At 39.1% G+C, this 17,759-nt stretch overlaps 1 protein-coding gene and 1 pseudogene across 4 annotated transcripts in view; both read left to right on the top strand.

Moving 5' to 3' along the window:
* The window catches only part of ILRUN (inflammation and lipid regulator with UBA-like and NBR1-like domains), a 127,238-nt gene that overhangs the window by 51,617 nt on the left and 57,862 nt on the right, over positions 1-17,759 (top strand). The gene's annotated exons all lie outside the window — the stretch shown is intronic.
* On the top strand, positions 6,109-7,576 carry LOC309966983 (lysosomal-associated transmembrane protein 4B-like; annotated as a pseudogene). Its single transcript has one exon. The product of its transcript is annotated as a lysosomal-associated transmembrane protein 4B-like (transcript).

Raw genomic sequence — 17,759 nt, 5'->3', positions numbered from 1 at the left:
TGTCCACCTTAACCAGGTAGTGTGGGACTGCTCCTCCTCATTCTTCTCCAATGTTTTAACTGATGATGTTGTAAAAGAAGCTCTGGTTTCATAGATATCCTCTAGACTCTACACAGGTGTCTTCTGTTTAGATGCTGTTCTACTTGGCATCTCTGCCAGCTCTCTTGCCCTTTTGCCTACTGACCCCACCTTTAGAATGTCTCTCTTTTATGTTGCACTCAAAAACCCTGCTTCATTTGGTTCTAGAAGATCCTCCATAAGATACTCTCTGAAAAAGGAAGGGAGGGAGGAAGGAAGGAAGGAAAACCACCAGCAGCAGCAGCCGCAAGCCAGATTAGAGCTCCTGGAGCAGTCAGCCAACATGGTGCCATTCTAGCCCCCTAGACATGTGTATCATTTAGCAACAGCCTGTGGAACAAAAACCACATTCACAGAAAAATAGACAAGATGAAAAGGCACAGGGCTATGTACCAGATGAAGGAACAAGATAAAACCCCAGAAAAACAACTAAATGAAGTAGAGATAGGCAACCTTCCAAAAAAAGAATTCAGAATAATGATAGTGAAGATAATCCAGGACCTCAGAAAAAGAATGGAGGCAGAGATTGAGAAGATGCAAGAAATGTTTAGCAAAGACTTAGAAGAATTAAAGAACAAATAAACACAAATGAACAATACAATAACTGAAATGAAAAGTACACTAGAAGGAATCAATAGCAGAATAACTGAGGCAGAAGAACAGATAAATGACCTGGAAGACAGAATGGTGGAATTCACTGATGCAGAACAGAATAAAGAAAAAAGAATGAAAAGAAATGAAGACAGCCTAAGAGACCTCTGGGACAACATTAAACGCAACAACATTTGCATTATAGGGGTCCCAGAAGGAGAAGAGAGAAAGACCTGAGAAAGTATTTGAAGAGATTATAGTCAAAAACTTCCCCAACATGGGAAAGAAAATAGCCACCCAAGTCCAGGAAGCACAGAAAGTCCCATACAGGATAAACCCAAGGGGACACACGCCGAGACACATAGTAATCAAATTGGCAAAAATTAAAGACAAAAATGATTGAAAGCAGTAAGGGAAGAACAACAAATAACATACAAGAGAACTCCCATAAGGTAAACAGCTGATTCCTCAGCAGAAACTCTACAAGCCAGAAGGGAGTGGCATGACATATTTAAAGTGATGAACCTACAACCAAGATTACCCTTCCCAGCAAGGATCTCATTCAGATTTGATGAGAAGTCAGAAGCTTTACAGACAGACAAAAGCTAAGAGAATTCACCACCACCAAACCAGCTTCTACAGCAAATGCTAAAGGAACTTCTCTAAGTGGGAAACACAAGAGAAGAAAAGGACCTACAAAAACAAACCCAAAACAATTAAGAAAATGATCATAGGAACATACATATTGATAATTACCTTAAACGTGAATGGATTAAATGCTCCAAATAAAAGACACAGGCTCGCTGAATGGACGCATATATATGCTGTCTACAAGAGACCCACTTCAGACCTAGGGACACATACAGACTGAAAGTGAGGGGATGGAAAAAGATGTTCCATGCAAATGGAAATCAAAAGAAAGCTGGAGTAGCAATACTCATATCTGATAAAATAGACATTAAAGTAAAGAATATTACAAGAGACAAGGAAGGACACTACATAATGATCAAGGGATCAATCCAAGAAGAAGATAAAACAATTATAAATATATATGCACCCAACATAGGAGCACCTCAATACATAAGGCAACTGCTAACAGCTATAAAAGAAGAAATGGACAGTAACATAATAATAATGGGAGACTTTAACACCTCACTTACACCAATGCACAGATCATCCAAACAGAAAATTAATATGGAAACACAAGCTTTAAATGACCCAGTAGACCAGATAGATTTAATTGATATTTCTAGGACATTCCATCCAAAAACAGCAGATTACACTTTCTTCTGAAGTGCGCACAGAACATTCTCCAGGATAGATCACATCTTGGGTCACAAATCAAGCCTCAGTAAATTTAAGAAAATTGAAATCATATAAAATTTCTGACCATAATGCTGTGAGATTACAAATCAATTACAGGGAAAAAAACCCTAAAAAACACAGACACATGGAGGCTAAACAATATGTTACTAAATAACCAAGAGACCACTGAAGAAATCAAATAGGAAATCAAAAAATACCTAGAGACAAATGACAATGAAAACACGACAGTCCAAAACCTATGGGATGCAGCAAAAGCAGTTCTAAGAGGGAAGTTTATAGCAATACAAGCCTACCTGAAGAAACAAGAAAAATCTCAAATAAACAATCTAACCTTACACCTAAAGGAACTAGAGAAAGAAGAACAAACAAAGCACAAAGTTAGCAGAAGGAAAGAAATCATAAAGATCAGAGCAGAAATAACTGAAATAGAAACAAAGAAAACAGTAGCAAAGATCAATAAAAGTAAAAGTTAGTTCTTTGGGAAGATAAACAAAATTGATAAACCATTAGCCAGACTCATCAAGAAAAAGAGGGAGAGGACTCAAATCAATAAAATTAGAAATGAAAAAGGAGAAGTTACAACAGACACCACAGAAATACAAAGCATCCTAAGAGACAACTACAACAACTCTATGGCAATAAAATGGACAACCTGGAAGAAATGGACAAATTCTTAGAAAGATATAACCTTCCAAGACTGAACCAGGAAGAAATAGAAAATATGAACAGACCAGTCACAAGTAATGAAATTGAAACTGTGATTAAAAATCTTCCAACAGGGCTTTCCTGTTGGTGCAGTGGTTGAGTCTGCCTGCTGATGCAGGGGACATGGGTTCATGCCCTGGTCCAGGAAGATCCCACATGCTGTGGAGCGACTGGGCCCATGAGCCATGGCCACTGAGCCTGTGCTCCGCAGCGGGAGAGACCGCAGCAGTGAGGCCCGTGTACTGCCCAAAAAAAAAAAAAAAAAAAAAATCTTCCAACAAACAAAACTCCAGGACCAGATGGCTTCAGAGGTGAATTCTATCAAACATTTAGAGAAGAGCTAACACCCATCCTTCTCAAACGCTTCCAAAGCATTGCAGAGGAAGGAACACTCCCAAACTCATTCTATGAGGCCACCATCACCCTGATACCAAAACCAGACAAACATACTACAAAAAAGGAAAATTACAGACCAATATCACTGATGAATATAGATGGAAAAGTCCTCAACAAGGGCTTCCCTGGTGGCACAGTGGTTGAGAGTCCGCCTGCCAATGCAGGGGATACGGGTTTGTGCCCTGGTCCGGGAAGATCCCACATGCCGTGGAGCGGCTGGGCCCTTGAGCCATGGCCGCGCAGCCTGCACGTCCGGAGCCTGTGCTTCGCAAAGGGAGAGGCCACAACAGTGAGAGGCCCGCGTACTGCAAAAAAAAAAAAAAAAAATCCTCAACAAAATACTAGCAAATAGAATCCAGCAACACATTAAAAGGATCATACACCATGATCAAGTGGGATTTATCCCAGGGATGCAAGCGTTCTTCAATATACGCAAATCAATCAATGTGATACACCATATTAACAAACTGAAGAAGAATAAACATATGGTAATCTCAGTAGATCCAGAAAAACTTTTGACAAACTTCAACACCCATTTATGATAAAAACTCTCCAGAAAGTGGGCATAGAGGGAACCTACCTCAACATAATAAAGGCCATATATGACAAACCCACAGCAAACATCATTCTCAGTGGTGAAAAACTGAAAGTATTTCCTCTACAATCAGGAACAAGACAAGGATGTCCACTCTTACCACTATTATTCAACATACTTTTGGAAGTCCTAGCCTTGGCAATCAGAGAAGAAAAAGAAATAAAAGGAATACAAATTGGAAAAGAAGAGGTAAAACTGTCACTCTTTGCAGATGACATGATACTATACATAGAGAATCCTAAAGATGCCACCAGAAAACAGAGCTAATCAATGAATTTGGTATAGTTGCAGGATACAAAATTAATTCACAGAAATCTCTTGCATTCCTATACACTAATGATGAAAAATCGGAAAGAGAAGTTAAGGAAACACTCCCATTTACCATTGCAACAAAAAGAATATAATACCTAGGAATAAACCTACCTAAGGAGACAAAAGACCTGTATGCAGAAAACTATAAGACCCTGATGAAGGAAATTAAAGATGATACCAACAGATGGAGAGATATACCATGTTCTTGGTTTGGAAGGATCAATATTGTGAAAATGACTCTACTACCCAAAGCAGTCTACAGATTCAGTGCAATCCCTGTCAAATTACCAATGGTATTTTTTACAGAACTAGAACAAAAAATCTTAAAATTTGTATGGAGACACAAAAGACCCAGAGTAGCCAAAGCAGTCTTGAGGGAAAAAAAATGGAGCTGGAGGAATTAGATTCCCTGACTTCAGACTATACTACAGAGCTACAGTAATCAAGACAATACGGTACTGGCACAGAAAAATACATCAGTGGAACAGGATAGAAAGCCCAGAGATAAACCCACACACCTATGGTCAACTATGACAAAGGAGGCAAAGATATACAATGGAGTAAAGACAGTCTCTTCAGTAAGCGGTGCTGGGGAAACTGGACAGCTACATGTAAAATGAAGTTAGAACACTCCTTAACACCATACACAAAAGTAAACTCAAAATGGATTAGAGACCTAAATGTAAGACCAGACACTTTAAAACTCTTAGAGGAAAACATAGGAAGAACACTCTCTGACATAAATGACAGCAAGATCTCTTTTGATCCACCTCCTAGATTAATCGAAATAAAAACAAATGGGACCTAATGAAACTTAAAAGCTTTTGCAAAGCAAAAGAAGCTACAAACAAGACGAAAAGACAACCCTGAGAATGGGAGAAAATATTTGCAAGCATATCAACGGACAAAGGATTAATCTCCAAAATATATAAACAGCTCGTGCAGCTCAATATTAAACAAACCAGCTAATCCAAAAATGGGCAGAAGATCAAAATAGACATTTCTCCAAGAAGACATAGAGATGGCCAAGAAGCACATGAAAAGCTGCTCAACATCACTAATTATTAGAGAAATGCAAATCAAAACTACAATGAAGTATCACCTCACAGCAGTTAGAATGGGCATCATCAAAAAATGTACAAACAACAAATGTTGGAGAGGGTGTGGAGAAAAGGGAACCCTCTTGCACTGTTGGTGGGAATGTAAATTGATATAGCCACTATGGAGAAAAGTATGGAGGTTCCTTAAGAAACTAAAAATAGAATTACCATATGACCCACCAATCCCACTACTGGGCATATACCCAGAGAAAACCATAATTCAAAAATACACATACACCCTAGTGTTCATTGCAGCACTGTTTACAATAGCCAGGTCATGGAAGCAACCTAAATGCCCCTCAACAGACAAATGGTTAAAGAAGATATGGTACATACATACAATGGAGTATTAGCCATAAAAGGGAACGAACTTGGGTCATTTGTAGAGATGTGGATGAATCTAGAGACTGTCATACAGAGTGAAGTCAGAAAGAGGAAAACCAATATCGTATATTAACGCATTTATGTGGAACCTAGAAAAATGGTACAGATGAACTGGTTTGCTGGGCAGAAATTGAGACACAGATGTAGAGAACAAACATATGGACACCAAGGGGGAAACGTGGTGGTGGGGGAGTGGTGGGATGAATTTGGAGATTGGGATTGATATGTATACATAGATATGTATAAAATGGATGACTAATAAGAACCTGCTGTGTAAAAAGAAAATTTAAAAAAATTCTTTATCTCTTTAAAAAAAAAAAAGATACTCTCTGTTTCAGTTTTGATCTCTAGATCCCTCCAGTATCAGAAATAGGAGTACCCCTTGAAAATAAGAGATTTCTTTTTTGATTTAAAGAATGCTATCCTAAGCTGATTGTGATTTGTATGGGAAGTGTTTTTAGAAGGGACATTTCAATATGTAAATGAGATCCGAAATCCTTAAATATCTTTACCTTATAAGGTCTACATTAAGTTTAAAAGGCAATGGGCCATTTTGGCTTCAGAGAAGGAAGCCTGCAGGTTTGTACAATCCAGTTGGTTGTACTGACACCAAGTGGTCATTTGTTTGGTGGTCGTGTCCAGGTAGTTCCTCAGGAGTCACAGGCAGTGTGAAGTGGCTCTACTGTTCAGATTAATCTCTAAAATGCAGTCATGTGGGTCCTGAACCTCTATGAAGCATCGAAATCAAGAGATCAGGTGAAACAGTGATAGATCTTTAAAGTGTAGTAAATAAAATATTTGCATGTCTAGGTACGAAGCGTCAAATATTTTAACTACTTGAAAATTGTAATGTGAGTAGTTTTAATGTGAACTGTTTGTGCTAACACTGTTTCCTTTATAATTAATTGTATTATTTCTCAGTAGACCAAATATATATCTAAGGGTTTAGTGGAAGTGCAAAAATATAATTTCAAAGCAGCATCTTTTTTCTTATGGTAGCCAGAGCCGTTTTGATAACGGAAATGTCTTTGATCTGGAATGTTAGGTTCCAAGGATTCTGAATTTAAGGATCGACAGTTCCTTAAAAATTTTTAACCAAATTTAATTCTTTATTAATATCCATGTACTTACTGTTAAACAGAAAATAGTTGTAAAACCACTGACCATTTAAAAAATAAATACTTAGGCATAATTGCTTTTTTAAAAAATATAATTCTTGGAGGCAACTGCTCGTATCTCTTGGGGGAGTCGTGGAGCAAGGGCTGGCGGGCAGCGAGCGGGGCTGGGAGCGCAAGCAGGAGTGGCTGAGGAGCCGGCAGCAGCCACGCGGCGGGCTCGGTCCAATGCGGCTGAAGCTCCCGCAAACTTGGGTGCGCGCTCGCACTGCTGTGCCAGCGGCCTGAGTGATGAAGATGGTGGCCCCCTGGACGCAGTTCTACTCCAACAGCTGCTGCCTGTGCTGCCATGTCTGCACCGGCACCATCCTGCTTGGCGTCTGGTACCTGATAATCAATGCCGTGGTACTGCTGCTTCTGTTGAGCGCCCTGGCTGATCCAGATCAGTATCACTTTTCAAGTTTTGAACTCGGAGGTGACTTTGAGTTCATGGATGTTGCCAGCATGTGCACTGCTATTGCAATTTCTCTTCTCATGATCCTGATCTGTGCAGTGGCTACTTATGGAGGATACAGGCAACACGTGGCCTGGATCATCCCATTCTCCTGTTACCAGGTCTTTGATTTTTCCCTGAACACCTTGGTTGCAGTCATTGTGCTTGTTTATCCAGACTCTATCCAGGAATACATACGACAGCTGCCTCCTGATTTTCTTTACGAAGGTGGTAGCATGTCAGTGACTCCTACCTTGTTTGGTCTTTATTATTATTCTGTTTATCAGCATTATCTTTACTTTTAAGGGGTACTTGATTAGCTGTGTTTGGAACTGCTACCGATTCATCAGTGGCAGGAACTCCTCCGATGTCCTGGCCTCTGTTACCAGCAATGACACTATGGTGCTATGCACCCCCGTACGACGATGCCACTGTGAATGGCACCGCCAAGGAGCCGCCACCACCTTATGTGTCTTCCTAAGCCTGGAAGTAGGGTGTAGCTGAGAGTGACAGCTTGACTTTCATACATCAGGGCAATAGGTCTTTAATTTTACTTCTGAGATGAGCTTCTGAGCTTTTGTTGCTGAAATGCTACAGTTTAAAATTTTAGATGTTAAGTTGAAACTCTCTGTAGTTTGAAACCTATACTTTAGCTAGAGCACCGTGGTAGAGTAACTGTAGAATTCTTTCTGTGGGGGTTGCGGTGGGCTCCCCTAGTCTTCGCTCAGCATTGAAACTACCCAACAATCCGGATGAACCTTTTGTCTGAGGAGGCTGTTGTACGTGCTGAGCCCCAGAGTTGAAGAATTTATGACACTTTTCTCTCCGTTCCCTCCTTTCTCTTTTGAACACGTAAAATAAAATCAAAATTATATGATGCTTAGGCCATTCCAGTTTATAGAACTAACCTTAGGGGAAGAGGAATGTTAATCGTGTAAGTAGTCCATATATACATATACATAAAACAAGTATTTCCTTAGATCCTTTATGATTTAAATTCAGTGACAATTTGAGTTTGCTGGTCAAGGATTTTGTCCATGGGCCAAATTGAAGCCCTTTGTCGATTCCTGGCAGTGAGGACAGTCAGTCGCCACCCCGGTGGCTGCTCTTGTACACCCATGTCTGGGGTCACGGCATGGCGTGTTAGAGGGGAACTGGTTGGTACTGTGTGGTATCTGGTTCTCCCTTTCTCCCAGTTTCCCATCCCTACTCAGAGCCCCCTTTCACTAAGTGTTCTGCCCTAGCCTGACTCAGGGAGGACATCCATCAACCTTTGTCTAGTGGAATTGCTGATATGTATTTACCCAACAATCTGAAAAAAGGTTTTCTTCTCTCCCTGCAAGGCACATCCTACTACTTTGAACTTCTGAGTATATCTCATCATCTTTTAAAATGAGTGTAAAACAGTCTTCAGAAAAATGGGAGGTGGCGGGGGTGCTTTCCTTGTGAAATGCCCTTATCTTGACTACCTGAATTTCAAGGGACTTTTATATATTCATATGTTCAAAAGTCACACCTCTCCTGCTTGTTCATTATTGAATGTGCTGTAAATGAAGCCATTTGGAATTAAGGTGAGATTTGCCCACATCCAAGAAAAAAATATATATATAATTCTTAACTTTTGTGTGTGTATACATTGGTAAGGGCTATAGCTTAGGTAGAATCTAGTTAAAAAGTATTTCGTTATGTAGAGAGTATATCCCTATCATAGTGAAACATAAACACATAAAACTTCCTGCGCTTCTTTGATTTTTTTTTAACATGTTGATTGGAGTATAATTGTTTTACAGTGGTGTGTTAGTTTTTGCTTTATAACAAAGTGAATCAGTTATACATATACATATGTTCCCATATCTCTTCCCTCTTGCGTCTCTCTCCCTCCCACACTCCCTATCCCACCCCTCTAGGTGGTCACAAAGCACTGAGCTGATCTCCCTGTGCTATGCAGCTGCTTCCCACTAGCTATCTATTTTACGTTTGGTAGTGTATATATGTCCATGCCACTCTCTCACTTTGTCACAGCTTACTCTTCCCCCTCCCCATATCCTCAGGTCCATTCTCTAGTAGGTCTGTGTCTTTATTCCTGTCTTACCCTACGTTCTTCATGACATTTTTTTCCTTACATTCCATATATATGTGTTAGCATACGGTATTTGTCTCTTTCTTTCTGACTTACTTCACTCTGTATGACAGACTCTAGGTCCATCCACCTCACTACAAATAATTCAATTTCGTTTCTTTTTATGGCTGAGTAATATTCCATTTTATATATGTGCCACATCTTCTTTATCCATTCATCTGTTGGTGGACACTTAGGTTGCTTCCATGTCCTGGCTATTGTAAATAGAACTGCAATGAACATTTTGGTACATGACTCTTTGAATTTGTGGTTTTCTCGGGGTATATGCCCAGTAGTGGGATTGCTGGGTCATATGGTAGTTCTATTTGTAGTTTTTTAAGGAAACTCCATACTGTATCTCCATAGTGGCTGTACCAATTCACATTCCCACCAGCAGTGCAAGAGTGTTCCCTTTTCTCCACACCCTCTCCAGCATTTATTTCTAGATTTTTTGATGTCCATTCTGACTGGTGTGAGATGATATCTCATTGTAGTTTTGATTTGCATTTCTCTAATGATTAATGATGTTGAGCATTCTTTCATGTGTTTGTTGGCAATCTGTATATCTTCTTTGGAGAAATGTCCATTTAGGTCTTCTGCCCATTTTTGGATTGGGTTGTTTGTTTTTTTGTTATTGAGCTGCATGAGCTGCTTGTAAATTTTGGAGATTAATCCTTTGTCAGTTGCTTCATTTCCAAATATTTTCTCCCATTCTGAGGGTTGTCTTTTTGTCTTGTTTATGGTTTCCTTTGCGGTGCAAAAGCTTTTAAGTTTCATTAGGTCCCATTTGTTTATTTTTTTTAATTTTCCATTTCTCTAGGAGGTGGGTCAAAAAGGATCTTGCTGTGATTTATGTCATAGAGTGTGCTACCTATGTTTTCCTCTAAGAGTTTGATAGTTTCTGGCCTTACATTTAGGTCTTTAATCCATTTTGAGCTTATTTTTGTGTATGGTGTTAGGGAGTGTTCTAATCTCATACTTTTATATGTACCTGTCCAGTTTTCCCAGCACCACTTATTGAAGAGGCTGTCCTTTCTCCACTGTACATTTCTGCCTCCTTTATCAAAGATAAGGTGAGCATATGTGCGTGGGTTTATCTCTGGGCTTTCTATCCTGTTCCATTGATCTATCTTTCTGTTTTTGTGCCAGTACCATACTGTCTTGATTACTGTAGCTTTGTAGTATAGTCTGAAGTCAGGAGGCCTGATTCCTCCAGATCCGTTTTTCGTTCTCAAGATTGCTTTGGCTGTTTGGGGTCTTTAGTGTTTCCATACAAATTGTGAAATTTTTTGTTCTATTTCTGAGAAAAATGCCAGTGGTAGGGATTGCATTGAATCTGTATATTGCTTTGGGTAGTAGAGTCATTTTCACAGTGTTGATTCTTCCAATCCAAGAACATGGTATATCTCTCCATCTATTTGTATCATCTTTAATTTCTTTCATCATTGTCTTATAATTTTCTGCATACACGTTTTTTGTCTCCTTAGGTAGGTTTATTCCTAGATATTTTATTCTTTTTGTTGCAATGGTAAATGGGAGTGTTTTCTTAATTTCACTTTCAGATTTTTCATCATTAGTGTATAGGAATGCCAGAGATTTCTGTGCATTAATTTTATATCCTGCTACTTTACCAAATTCATTGATTAGCTCTAGTAGTTTTCTCGTAGCATCTTTAGGATTCTCTGTGTATAGTATCATGTCATCTGCAAACAGTGACAGCTTAACTTCTTTTCCAATTTGGATTCCTTTTACTTCCTTTTCTTCTCTGATTGCTGTGGCTAAAACTTCCAAAACTATGTTGAATAAGAGTGGTGAGAGTGAGCCACCTTGTCTTGTTCCTGATCTTAGTGGAAATGCTTTCAGTTTTTCACCATTGAGGATGATGTTGGCTGTGGGTTTGTCATATATGGCCTTTATTATGTTGAGGAACGTTCCCTCTATGCCTGCTTTCTGTAGGGTTTTTTTTTTTCCCGGTACGCGGGCCTCTCACTGTTGTGGCCTCTCCCATTGCGGAGCACAGGCTCCGGATGCACAGGCTCAGCGGCCATGGCTCACGGACCCAGCCATTCCGCAGCATGTGGGATCTTCCCGGACCGGGGCACGAACCCGTGTCCCCTGCATTGGCAGGCGGACTCTCAACCACTGCGCCACCAGGGAAGCCGTCTGTAGAGTTTTTATCATAAATGGTTGTTGAATTTTGTCGAAAGCTTTCTCTGCATCTATTGAGATGATCATATGGTTTTTCTCCTTCAGTTTGTTAATATGGTGTATCACGTTGATTGATTTGCGTATATTGAAGAATCCGTGCATTCCTGGAATAAACCCCACTTGATCATGGTGTATGATCATTTTAATGTGCTGTTGGATTCTGTTTGCTAGTATTTTGTTGAGGATTTTTGCATCTATGTTCATCAGTGATATTAGCCTGTAGTTTTCTTTCTTTGTGACATCTTTGTCTGGTTTCGGTATCAGGGTGATGGTGGCCTCGTAGAATGAGTTTGGGAGTGTTCCTCCCTGTGCTATATTTTGGAAGAGTTTGAGAAAGATAGGTGTTAGCTCTTCTCTAAATGTTTGATAGAATTCGCCTGTGAAGCCATCTGGTCCTGGACTTTTGTTTGTTGGAAGATTTTTTTTTTTTTTTTGCATTACGCAGGCCTCTCACTGTTGTGGCCTCTCCCGCTGCGGAGCACAGCCTGCGGACGCGCAGGCTCAGTGGCCATGGCTCACGAGCCCAGCCGCTCCGCAGCATGTGGGATCTTCCCGGGCCAAGGCACGAACCCATGTCCCCTGCATCGGCAGGCAGACTCTCAACCACTGCGCCACCAGGGAAGCCCTGTTGGAAGATTTTTAATCACAGTTTTCAATTTCAGTGCTTGTGATTGGTCTGTTCATATTTTCTATTTCTTCCTGATTTAGTCTTGGCAATTTGTGCATTTCTAAGAATTTGTCCATTTCTTCCCAGTTGTCCATTTTATTGGCCTAGAGTTGCTTGTAGTAATCTCTCATGATCTTTTGTATTTCTGCAGTGGCAGTTGTAACTTCTCTTTTTTCATTTCTAATTGTATTGATTTGAGTCTTCTCCCTTTTTTTCTTGATGAGTCTGGCTAATGGTTTATCAATTTTGTTTATCTTCTCAAAGAATCAGCTTTTAGTTTTATTGATCTTTGCTATCATTTCCTTTATTTCTTTTTCATTTATTTCTGATCTGATCTTAATTATTTCTTTCCTTCTGCTAACTTTGGGGGTTTTTTGTTCTTTCTCTAATTGCTTTAGGTGCAAGGTTAGGTTATTTATTCAAGATGTTTCCTGTTTCTTAATGTAGGATTGTATTGCTATAAACTTCCCTCTTAGAACTGCCTTTGCTGCATCCCATAGGTTTTGGGTCGTCGTGTCTCCATTGTCATTTGTTTCTAGGTATTTTTTGATTTCCTCTTTGATTTATTTAGTGATCACTTCGTTATTAAGTAGTGTATCATTTAGCCTCCATGTGTTTGTATTTTTTACAGATCTTTTCCTGTAATTGATATCTAGTCTCATAGCGTTGTGGTCAGAAAAGATAGTTGATACAATTTCCATTTTCTTAAATGTACCAAGGCTTGATTTGTGACCCAAGATATGATCTATCCTGGAGAATGTTCCATGAGCACTTGAGAAAAATGTGTATTCTGTTGTTTTTGGATGGAATGTCCTATAAATATCAATTAAGTCCGTATTTTTTAATGTATCATTTAAAGCTTGTGTTTCCTTATTTATTTTCATTTTGGGTGATCTGTCCATTGGTTAAAGTGGGGTGTTAAAGTCCCCTACTATGAGTGTGTTACTGTCGATTTCCCCTTTTATGGCTGTTAGTATTTGCCTTATGTATTGAGGTGCTCCTATGTTGTGTGCATAAATATTTACAATTGTTATATATTCTTGGATTGATCCCTTGATCATTATGTGGTGTCCTTCTTTGTCTTTTGTAATAGTCTTTTTTTTTTTTTTTGCGGTACATGGGCCTCTCACTTTTGGCCTCTCCCGTTGCAGAGCACATGCTCTGGACGCACAGGCTCAGCGGCCATGGCTCTTGTGCCCAGCTGCTCCGCGGCATGTGGGATCTTCCCAGACCGGGGCAGTAACCCATGTCCCCTGCATTGGCAGGCAGACTCTCAACCACTGCACCACCAGGGAAGCCCTCTTGTAATAGTCTTTATTTTAAAGTCTGTTTTGTCTGATATGAGATTTGCTACTCCAGCTTTCTTCTGATTTCCATTTGCATGGAATATCTTTTTCCATCCCCTCACTTTCAGTCTGTATGTGTCCCTAGGTCTGAAGTGGGTCTCTTGTAGACAGCATATATATGGGTCTTGTTTTTGTATCCATTCAGCCAGTCTGTGTGTTTTGATGGGAGCATTTAATCCATTTACATTTAAGGTAATTATCGATATGTATGTTCCTATTCCCATTTTCTTAATTGTTTTGTGTTTGTTATTGTAGGTCTTTTCCTTCTTTTGTGTTTCTTGCCTAGAGAAGTTCCTTTAGCATTTGTTGTAAAGCTGGTTTGGTGGTGCTGAAGTCTCTCAGGTTTTGCTTGTCTGTAAAGGTTTTAATTTCTCCATAAAATCTGAATGAGATCCTTGCTGGGTAGAGTAATCTTGGTTGTAGGTTTTTCTCCTTCATCACTTTAAATATGTCCTGTCCTGCCACTCCCTTCTGGCTTGCAGAGTTTCTGCTGAAAGATCAGCTCTTAACCTTATGGGGATTCCCTTGTGTGTTATTTGTTGTTTTTCCCTTGCTGCTTTTATTTATTTATTTTTTTTTTAACATCTTTATTGGAGTATAATTGCTTTACAATGGTATGTTAGTTTCAGCTTCACAACAAAATGAATCAGTTATATATATACATATATTCCCATATCTCTTCCCGCTTGCGTCTCCCTCCCTCCCACCCTCCCTATCCCACCCCTCCAGGCGGTCACAAAGCACCGAGCTGATCTCCCTGTGCTATGCGGCTGCTTCCCACTAGCTATCTACCTTACGTTTGGTAGTGTATATATGTCCATGCCTCTTTATCGCTTTGTCACCGTTTACCCTTCCCCCTCCCCATAGCCTCAGGTCCATTCTCTAGTAAGTCTGTGTCTTTATTCCTGTTTCACCCCTAGGTTTTTCATGACATTTTTTTTTTAAATTCCATATATATGTGTTAGCATACGGTATTTGTCTCTCTCTTTCTGACTTACTTCACTCTGTATGACAGACTCTAGGTCTATCCACCTCATTACAAATAGCTCAATTTCGTCTCTTTTTATGGCTGAGTAATATTCCATTGTATATATGTGCCACATCTTCTTTATCCATTCATCCGATGATGGACACTTAGGTTGTTTCCATCTCTGGGCTATTGTAAATAGAGCTGCAATGAACATTTTGGAACATGACTCTTTTTGAATTATGGTTTTCTCAGGGTATATGCCCAGTAGTGGGATTGCTGGGTCATATGGTAGTTCTATTTGTAGCTTTTTAAGGAACCTCCATACTGTTCTCCACAGTGGCTGTATCAATTTACATTCCCACCAACAGTGTAAGAGGGTTCCCTTTTCTCCACACCCTCTCCAGCATTTATTGTTTGTAGATTTTTTGATGATGGCCATTCTGACTGGTGTGAGATGATATCTCATTGTAGTTTTGATTTGCATTTCTCTCATGATTAGTGATGTTGAGCATTCTTTCATGTGTTTGTTGGCACTCTGTATATCTTCTTTGGAGAAATGTCTATTTAGGTCTTCTGCCCATTTTTGGATTGGGTTGTTTGTTTTTTTGTTATTAAGCTGCATGAGCTGCTTATAAATTTTGGAAATCAATCCTTTGTCAGTTGCTTCATTTGCAAATATTTTCTCCCATTCTGAGGGTTGTCTTTTGGTCTTCTTTATGGTTTCCTTTGCTGCGCAAAAGCTTTTAAGTTTCATTAGGTCCCATTTGTTTACTCTTGTTTTTATTTCCATTTCTCTAGGAGGTGGGTCAAAAAGGACCTTGCTGTGATTTATGTCATAGAGTGTTCTGCCTATGTTTTCCTCTAAGAGTTTGATAGTTTCTGGCCTTACATTTAGGTCTTTAATCCATTTTGAGCTTATTTTTGTGTACGGTGTTAGGGAGTGATCTAATTTCATACTTTTACATGTAGCTGTCCAGTTTTCCCAGCACCACTTATTGAATAGGCTGTCCTTTCTCCACTGTACATTTCTGCCTCCTTTGTCAAAGATAAGGTGACCATATGTGCGTGGGTTTATCTCTGGGCTTTCTATCCTGTTCCATTGATCTATCTTTCTGTTTTTGTGCCAGTACCATACCGTCTTGATAACTGTAGCTTTGTAGTATAGTCTGAAGTCTGGGAGCCTGATTCCTCCAGTTCCTTCTTTTGTTCTCAAGATTGCTTTGGCTATTCGGGGTCTTTTGTGTTTCCATACAAATTGCAAAATTTTTTGTTCTAGTTCTGTGAAAAATGCCAGTGGTAGTTTGATAGGGATTGCATTGAATCTATAGATTGCTTTCGGTAGTAGAGTCATTTTCACAATGTTGATTCTTCCAATCCAAGAACATGGTATATCTCTCCATCTATTTGTATCATCTTTAATTTCTTTCATCAGTGTCTTATAATTTTCTGCATACAGATCTTTTGTCTCCTTAGGTAGGTTTATTCCTAGATATTTTATTCTTTTTGTTGCAATGGTAAATGGGAGTGTTTTCTTGATTTCACTTTCAGATTTTTCATCATTAGTATATAGGAATGCCAGAGATTTCTGTGCATTAATTTTGTATCCTGCTACTTTACCAAATTCATTGATTAGCTCTAGTAGTTTTCTGGTAGCATCTTTAGGGTTCTCTATGTATAGGATCATGTCATCTGCAAACAGTGACAGCTTTACTTCTTCTTTTCCGATTTGGATTCCTTTTATTTCCTTTTCTTCTCTGATTGCTGTGGCTAAAACTTCCAAAACTATGTTGAATAAGAGTGGTGAGAGTGGGCAACCTTGTCTTGTTCCTGATCTTAGTGGAAATGCTTTCAGTTTTTCACCATTGAGGATGATGTTTGCTGTGGGCTTGTCATATATGGCCTTTATTATGTTGAGGAAAGTTCCCTCTATGCCTACTTTCTGCAGGGTTTTTATCATAAATGGGTGTTGAATTTTGTCAAAAGCTTTCTCTGCATCTATTGAGATGATCATATGGTTTTTCTCCTTCAGTTTGTTAATATGGTTTATCACATTGATAGATTTGCGTATATTGAAGAATCCTTGCATTCCTGGAATAAACCCCACTTGATCATGGTGTATGATCTTTTTAATGTGCTGTTGGATTCTGTTTGCTAGTATTTTGTTGAGGATTTTTGCATCTATGTTCATCAGTGATATTGGCCTGTAGTTTTCTTTCTTTGTGACATCCTTGTCTGGTTTTGGTATCAAGGTGATGGTGGACTCGTAGAAGGAGTTTGGGAGTGTTCCTCCCTCTGCTATATTTTGGAAGAGTTTGAGAAGGATAGGTGTTAGCTCTTCTCTAAATGTTTGATAGAATTCGCCTGTGAAGCCATCTGGTCCTGGGCTTTTCTTTGTTGGAAGATTTTTAATCACAGTTTCAATTTCAGTGCTTGTGATTGGTCTGTTCATATTTTCTATTTCTTCCTGATTCAGTCTTGGCAGGTTGTGCCTTTCTAAGAATTTGTCCATTGCTTCCAGATTGTCCATTTTATTGGCATAGAGTTGCTTGTAGTAATCTCTCATGATCTCTTTTATTTCTGCAGTGTCAGTTGTTACCTCTCCTTTTTCATTTCTAATTCTATTGATTTGGATCTTCTCCCTTTTTTTCTTGATGAGTCTGGCTAGTGGTTTATCTATTTTGTTTATCTTCTCAAAGAACCAGCTTTTAGTTTTATTGATCTTTGCTATTGTTTCCTTCATTTCTTTTTCATTTATTTCTGATCTGATTTTTATGATTTCTTTCCTTCTGCTAGCTTTGGGGTTTTTTTGTTCTTCTTTCTCTAATTGCTTGAGGTGCAAGGTTAGGTTGTTTATTCGAGATGCTTCCTGCTTCTTAAGGTGGGCTTGTATTGCTATAAACTTCCCCCTTAGAACTGCTTTTGCTGCATCCCACAGGTTTTGGGTCGTTGTGTCTCCATTGTCATTTGTTTCTAGGTATTTTTTGATTTCCTCTTTGATTTCTTCAGTGATATCTTCATTATTAAGTAGTGTATTGTTTAGCCTCCATGTGTTTGTATTTTTTACAGATCTTTTCCTGTAATTGATATCTAGTCTCATGGCGTTGTGGTCAGAAAAGATACTTGATACAATTTCAATTTTCTTAAATTTACCAAGGCTTGATTTGTGACCCAAGATATGATCTATCCTGGAGAATGTTCCATGAGCACTTGAGAAAAATGTGTATTCTGTTGTTTTTGGATGGAATGTCCTATAAATATCAATTAAGTCCGTATTTTTTAATGTATCATTTAAAGCTTGTGTTTCCTTATTTATTTTCATTTTGGGTGATCTGTCCATTGGTTAAAGTGGGGTGT

Source organism: Leucopleurus acutus, assembly GCF_964270905.1.
Source record: "Leucopleurus acutus genome assembly, chromosome: 10".
NCBI classification, from domain to species: Eukaryota; Metazoa; Chordata; class Mammalia; order Artiodactyla; family Delphinidae; genus Leucopleurus; species Leucopleurus acutus.
The sequence above is the reverse complement of the archived record's forward strand: the minus strand, read 5'-3'. Positions and strand labels throughout refer to the sequence as shown.